Below are 7695 nucleotides of genomic sequence, written 5' to 3' on the forward strand. Positions count from 1 at the left end.
GTGGGGGGGGGGGGGGGGGGGGAGACAGAGAGAGAAAGAGAGAGAGAGAGAGAGAGAGAGAGAGAGAGAGGTGGTCTACAAGGACCATACATGCTGTGGAGGCAGGAGGATAGATGATAGTGGGATTATTGATGTAAGAAAGTGGAAAAGGTGAGAACAAGAAACAGAACAAAGGCACACATAATATACAAAAAGTAGTTTGAAGTCAAGGTAAAATAGTGAGATAGAGGTAAAATGAGGAAAACGAGACAAGAACTGGAGACAGAAGAAGAGTTGAGAAGATGGAGGTAGAGAGGATATGGGAGAGTTGGTAAGTCTAAGTAACTGACAGAGGAAGAGAGAAGAGATGAAATGACATGAGGGGAACAGGAGCGTATTGGTGAGCTTTTCCAAACAAACCGACTGGCAGACAGAAAGGTAGGCAGACATGCAGACAGACAAAAAACGCAGGCAGACAGACAGCAGGGAGAACAAAGGCTGTGTTCCTCCGCCTCGCTCTGCTGCTCCCCAGTCCATCTGCTGTTTCTGCACACAGCCTCCGATCTGTTTCACACTCATTTTCAGCTATCTCCATCCTGTCCTCCCTCTCTATCTCTCTCCCCGAACTCTTCTCCCTCGGTGTACACACACGTACATTTTGCTCATTTTCATCCTCAACTTGTACCATTTCTTCCCCGTATCCTCTTTTCCTCCATGGTTCATTTTCCTCTTGACTTCCATGTGTTATTTATGTAAGAGTTTGACATGTGAAAAAACCACCACCTGCAGAGGAAAACATGTGTATGGCAACCATCATATCTTACCATCTTACATAAAGTATATGATAAATCTTGTAAAAAGCTTGCTCAAATATTCAGTAAAAATCTGTAAAAATGACACATTTTAACATTGCTAAACAAATATTAGACATGATCACCATGAATACAAAGTCTTTAAGTTTAGTTTTTATATCATGTATTCCCATGTCAAATAGTTTGAGAATTCTAAATGATTACTTTCGAGCACATAAAGACTTTTCTGCACAAAACCTGATAAATGGCACAGCTGAAGATAACAAGGTTTATGGTAGATTTTTAGAAAGCGTAGCACTACAAATGGTTTGTTAAATGAATCGTAAAGATAGTATGAGCTGAGTTGGCAAAAAAACATAATTAAGGCCCTGAAAACGTCTTTACGTAGTATCAGATTCTCACTCTGAGTAATGGGGTCTTACATAAACACACTGTTTTCTGACAAAGAAAAACTCTTGATAATAAATAACTAGGGCTGTTGTTTTTTTCCAAACTTTAAATTAATTTTTTGCTTATTTAGTCATAGATGTTTAATACTATTGAAAAATACTGAAATTCGAAGCCAAGTTTTCAGGGCTTTAAGCTGGACCACTTAGAATCACTGTGTGACCAAGATACAGACACTATATTGTGAACATAAGTTACCATGTATGAACAAGATAGTAGTGTACACAAGTTATTGGGGAAAAGATCAATTTATTGAGGGAAAAAGTTCCCACCAATAATAACTTCCAACATTTTAATATTGATTTAGTTCCCTTCTAATATTTCTTTCCTGCGATATAGTTTTATGTTCCCACAAGATCTTGTTCTTTCAAGAACACCATGCTTTGGAGATTTTTCTGGTTTGAAATACTATGTAGTTCCAATCAGGTTTTTGCAGTAAATTTAAGTTTATTCCAAAGTATCACATTGAATATGTCAATCATGTATTAATGTTCAATATGTCACACATACATCCTACTTTTTAAATGCCTACCAAATATGTTGGGGAAGAAAAGAGAAAGTGTATAAAATTATTGGTAAGAGAGGAAAAAGAAGAGCAACAACTATTATCCTGCCGACAAAAACAGGCACAGCTGTGCATCGGTGCCCTGAAAAAATCCTTCTGTTGAACACCTGAAACTCAATTTGCCTGTGCTGGTGGACATGTTTGTAGTTCATTTTGAGACACATGTTTTCAGAAAAGCTTAAAACATCTCAGGGTAATATGCAAAAGTCATGGGGGGCATTGAACTTGAATAGATAGATAGATGAAATAATTAATTAATATTAGTTTTAATTATAAGAAATAATAGAGCTACAGCCATAAAAATAGAAATAATCATTTTCACATTGTACATCTGGTCTGCTACATGGATCACCCATAGATTTCAAATAACACTAAAAGCTTTTATCAAACTTTAGTCACACAGCACACACACCATCTTTCTGTGTGATGAGCAATAGCTTGAATGTGTGTGTGTGTGTGTGTGTGTGTGTGTGTGTGTACATGTGGAGAATATGGAGCTTTATGCATACAAATAGATGTCTGCATAATAATAGGTCAGAGTTATACAGCCTGCTGTGCCTGTACATCTGTGTATGTATGTACGCATACACACACAGATGTGGGTATTTACATGCTTTTGCATGCACATGACCTCTCGCATCATTTAGTCGCTGGTGACTCTCCAAACAGGGCCGCCCCAGCGACAGCCCATAATACAGTGTGTAATAATGGGAGATTTGCTTTCATGAGCTAAGCTCCGGGAATGTTTGGACCTCCCATTTAGACTCAACAGGAGCTTGGCACAGATTCTGCACAGGTGCAGACTGAGAGATGGGGGGGTGAAAGGAGGAGAGAGAATTGGTCCTGCAAACAACATTCAACATCTGTGTCAATGGCTGTTGCACAAATGTTCACCAATAAAACATAGCAAGGGGAAAGGAGAGAGTCAAACAGAGAGGGATAAGGAGGAGAGCGGGGATTCAACATCTGTCAGTGCCGGTTATGCTTTCCACTAAATTGAGAGGGAAACTGAGAGAAAAGGATCTAGGAGCTTAAAATAGCTGAGAGAGAAAGTTGGTGGCTAGCCAAGCCAGGATGAAGCAATCTCCTTCCAGCTGTTGTACTGTTTGTGTATTAGGGTGGTGAGGACAGGAGGGGAGGCAGGGAGGACGGGGAAGGTAAGAAGCTACTGAAGGTGGGGATGTAGAGCGGGATGAAGGCAGAGCAAGGTTAAAGTAGTAAGCCATAAAAACCAGGAGGTAGTGAGGACGCAGCGGCTCCACAGGTTGGAGTTATGAATAGGAACTATATTACTGACTGTAGGACAGTATGTTTCTCTCACCTTGAACATAACAAAACAGTCACCCCACTCCAACTCCAGCTTACATTTTTAAACTGTATGTGTCTTGAGCCTGATCTCACTGGTCCAAATACATACTTACTTGAATCTCATATGTCCACAAAAATGGTGTGTTTAAAGTTAAGTAAGTAAATCCATGTCCAAAACTTACACGTATCATGTGCAAGGTTGTGGAGGGCAGGAGCCTGTCCCAGAATGCATTTTGCCATAGGTGGGGTGCATCCTGGACAGGTCACCGGTCTGTCACAGGGCTGACATACCCACTCCACACGGAGAGCCGCTGGGCAATAGTGCAAACAGATTAATCCATTTGTGGGAAACAAATGAATATTTACAAATAAAACCATTTCTAATTTTTTTTTTCTTCAATAGCCACTTTTAGAAATAAAAAGGACAAACAATCCTATTCACTTCAAAACAGATTTATCCTTCACAACGGCACAATTCAAGCCAATATTAATTCACATTCTTTTATCATTTACAATAAGCTCTGAAAAACATGTTTTTTGTTCGACAAAGCAGGCAGGACAAGTCAAATTGAAAAGATCGCCTTGCCTTTCAACAAATTTTGATTTGATAAATAAGTGACTCCAGTGTATTTGAGGGAAAACTGAGTTCCACCACTGGCACTCTTTTGACATCATGTCCTTGTTCACCTTCTTTCAGTTGAGGCTGGTTCTTTTATCTAGCAATGATATGTGGCTTCTATGTGTGAATGTGAATCTTTTTGTATGTTTTACCACTTTTTGCTGGATAGATAAGTGGCAGTTTTAAGGGGAAAACGTTGCTTATGTCAAAATCAACAAGCTTTTGAAATTTGCCAAATTGACAGGCTTGAATAGGGAACTGAACAGGTGGAAAGTAATGCACTCTTAATGTGATTGCATGTGTAAGAATGAAAACCAAGCTTTTTTTCACGAAGAGGCAATTTATTTGAGATGTTTCATTTTACAGTCAGAGGGCTAAAATGAAGCCATTTACAAGCGGGGTAGACTTGATGGAAAAAAAAAACATGGTAGCCATTGACAAGAACACATCTTCAAGTTTTTATTTGCAGCACAATTTTTAACAAGGTCACTCTTAAGAAATCAATAAATACAATCAATGTCATGTGGAGTCAAACTGTTGTTGTCTCCAACTCCTGAGGTTGCTTGGACTTATTTTCAACACCCAGCCAGATCCTTGTTTTTGGGTCTCAACTCACTCTCAACAATGTTCTCTCTTTTGAGTACCTTGCATTGACAATACCAGTAAAGATTGCTTCCTAGCTGTTATCCATGCATAGAAAATGCTGCCACAATGTTGTGGATTGCACCCAATGCATAGAAAGTAGATTCTATCGTTATTTTTTGTGGACAGTTTTGGAATCTGTCAATACTGATAATGACAACCGTCTTTTGTAGTCAGAGAAAAGGTGTGTCCTTTCATTTTGTTTGGATTTTCTAGCAGTTTCTGGCAGACTAATATTTGTCGTCTTTTTGTGTTTTCAGTCACATTTTAAGAACAATAAAATTGCAAGGATGAAGGAGATATTTGTTTTTCAAAACCAATTGTAATGCAAGGAACAACATTGATTTTTTAACACCTTTCGAGATAAGCAAGGCAAATAGATGGATATTGGGTTGTGAAGTTATTGAGTGGCCAACTGAAGGTTGTTTGTACTGTTGAGTTAGATGAAAGCGTGTGTGACTGGTGTGTGTTGTTGACAATGTGCAATCAACCCACCCTCTAACAGACAAAGTGAAGGTTATTTGAATTATCAAAGTGGTAAAAGGGTCAAATTATATGCACACATAAGCATGTGGGACAATAACATTCACATTACTGTACGTATTTGAAGCTTCAATTATTTTTTTCTTACTTTGTCCTTTTGTACTACTTACTAAATCTTCACATCTCTATTTTGTAGGTTTGTTGCTGCTTTGTTAGAATTTATCTCCTCATTAAGATTCATAGAGGCACAAATAGTAACACCTCATCAGTTTAATGCATAACCTCTCACAATTAGCAAGATCAAGGGACGCAGCTCTCTTTAAATGGAGAGAATGAGGCGAGTTTATTATTATTGTTTATGTTCAAAATGTGAATGATGTTATATGGTCTTTTAGGCAGTTCCTCCTTCTGCATATAGATCCAAGTTGTAGGCTATGTTTCTTCACTCCTTCTTTTCACACACACAGAGTTGTGTGAGCATATGCTTTTCAGATGCACACACACACACACTCTCCTGTCTTCTGCGCAGGCTATTAACCTGTCTACTTTCTGCAGAATCTCTATAATTTGGCCATCAATTAAAATTCTACCTGCTGGCACATGACGAGTGAAAAATTCCCTGGACCCCCAAAAGGACTGACTGCTAACACACATGGGAGTGTGACGTCCTGGGTACTGCAGGTTTGACATTGGGCCCAGCACACTGAGTGGATAATTGTATATGCGAAGAGAAGGGTGGGTGAAATGGAAGGGCTGGTGTTTGCTTAACAGTACGAATTTCATAAAAAATCGGCCACCAGTGGTGTTACTGTAATAAGGGACAGTCATTTCATGTACTTTATATGATACAGTAATGGAGCCTTGATATTTAAACAAGGACACCAGGGGTGTCGGAGTGGGGGTGGAAATGGGACTGGGTACCCTAGCGACATAAATGTGTACATCTGCAGGTTTAAACGACTGCAGCGGCATTACTTTCATATACTCCTAATGATTGGTTGGTTGGCTCGTTTTTTCCATCTTTTTTTGTTAGTGGCTCACAGTACAAACAATGAGATGCTTTGCATTTAATACAAATATTAATTATCACTGACTTACTCAGAGAGAGAAGGGGGGCGGTAAAGTAATAGATAAGTGAAATAATAGAATTGTTCGAAATACACTTAATCATGTAGCAGTGTCAAGTGTTCAGGAAGTTATTGCACCTGTAACACCAAAATATGTTTTTTTTACACTTTGGTTTTGGTATGGATTTAAAAACAAAAATGTAAAGTCTTAGTGAGCTTTATACAGTAGGTGCTGATAGGTGGGTTTTGGTACCTTTGTTTGGACAGAGCCAGACTAGCTGTTTCCCCTGGTTTCCAGTCTGTTAGCTAAGCTAAGCTAAGCTAAGCTAAGCGGCTGCTGTCTTTAGTGTACAGTCAATAGATGGTATCAATCTTTGCAAATGTTTGTATCTGTGTTTAGTATTATACTTTTGTGTGATTGTGTGCATTTTCAATGTTTATATTTGTATTATATTTTCATTTGTGTAGCGAATACTAAACGAGAAGTATAGTATTACTCAACAACTTATACAGCAGCATGGAATTTTCAAATTGATCTACTATGTTTTTGCAGAGGAATGGCGGACATAAGTTGCTCGTGTAGGCATGCAAGAGAGAAAATGCAAAATACAGCAGACTGCCGTTGAGTGTGTGGTTTGTGTGTTCATTGTGTATTTATTTCTGCAAGATTATGCCAAAAAATAAGACAATACACCGATCCATATTGAAAAAGGAAGAACATCACCACCCTTTCCTTTCAGTCTAATACGAACCATGCACTCCCCCGCGACAGCTCGCCAAGAACAAAATGGTAATGGTGGAACGTTGAGGGGGTGCGCTTGATTATTTATTTGTGTTCCAACAGGGGAAACCGGAGCTCCGTCACCACTGTGAGGCTATGAGTCATAAAAGCCTGTTTATTTAGAAACTAGAACTTGCTGCTCGACAGGCCGTTACATCTGGTGGCAATTATATCATTCAGCTCTCTATCCCACATGCTGAATTCAACTCATATGTGGGAGTTGCATCACACCAGAGTGTGTGTTTGTGTTGTGTAGCCTCACTACATGGTTTTACTTGCGATCTGAAAAACAAAACACGCCAGTACAAAGGAGACACATTTTTTTGACTCATTACTTTACAAGAGAGTTCAAATCCAAAAAGTCATATTTCTGTCCCTGAAAGATGAGTCTTTGAACGTTGACATTCATTTGACTGAGAATGTCAGTTTGTGTACTCGTATTGGTTTCCATTAGCTTTTATCGCTGAACTGAATGAGGTGTGGGTTTCAGAAGAATGACTACGGTTTCTGTTGTGGCTTTTCTTATGCGGCTCCAGATCAACAGCTGCTTCCCGCCTTCACTAAAACAGAGCTCGGACGTCGAAGGAAAACATCTTGTTTCACTTTAGCCGTTTTGTTGTTAAAGGACTTGGAACACTCGCTCTCTTATCTTCTCGCCGCTTGCTCGCCCTCCTTTTGCCTCCTCCCCTCTCTCCCCTTCTCCTCACCTCAGGTCCTGTCAAACCTCTCACCGGGGGAGAAACGGAAGGTGTGTGGCTCCTTGGTGAGGTGTGTGTTTTTCTGTGTGTTTCTGCATTTGTGCACGTGGGCTTGCGTTTAAGTGCGATCTTGTCTGTTCAGCTGTGTGTGTGTGTGTGTGTGTGTGTGTGTGTGTGTGTGTGTGTGTGTGTGTGTCTGTCTCCATGTGACTCAGTGTGTGCTCTGTTTAAACCCGCTGTCTCTAAGCCTTACAAGACTCCCTGTGTATAATTGGTGACCTATTACTTTCTGCC

The sequence above is a fragment of the Perca flavescens genome, chromosome 14, assembly GCF_004354835.1.
Source record: "Perca flavescens isolate YP-PL-M2 chromosome 14, PFLA_1.0, whole genome shotgun sequence".
Classification (NCBI taxonomy): Eukaryota; Metazoa; Chordata; class Actinopteri; order Perciformes; family Percidae; genus Perca; species Perca flavescens.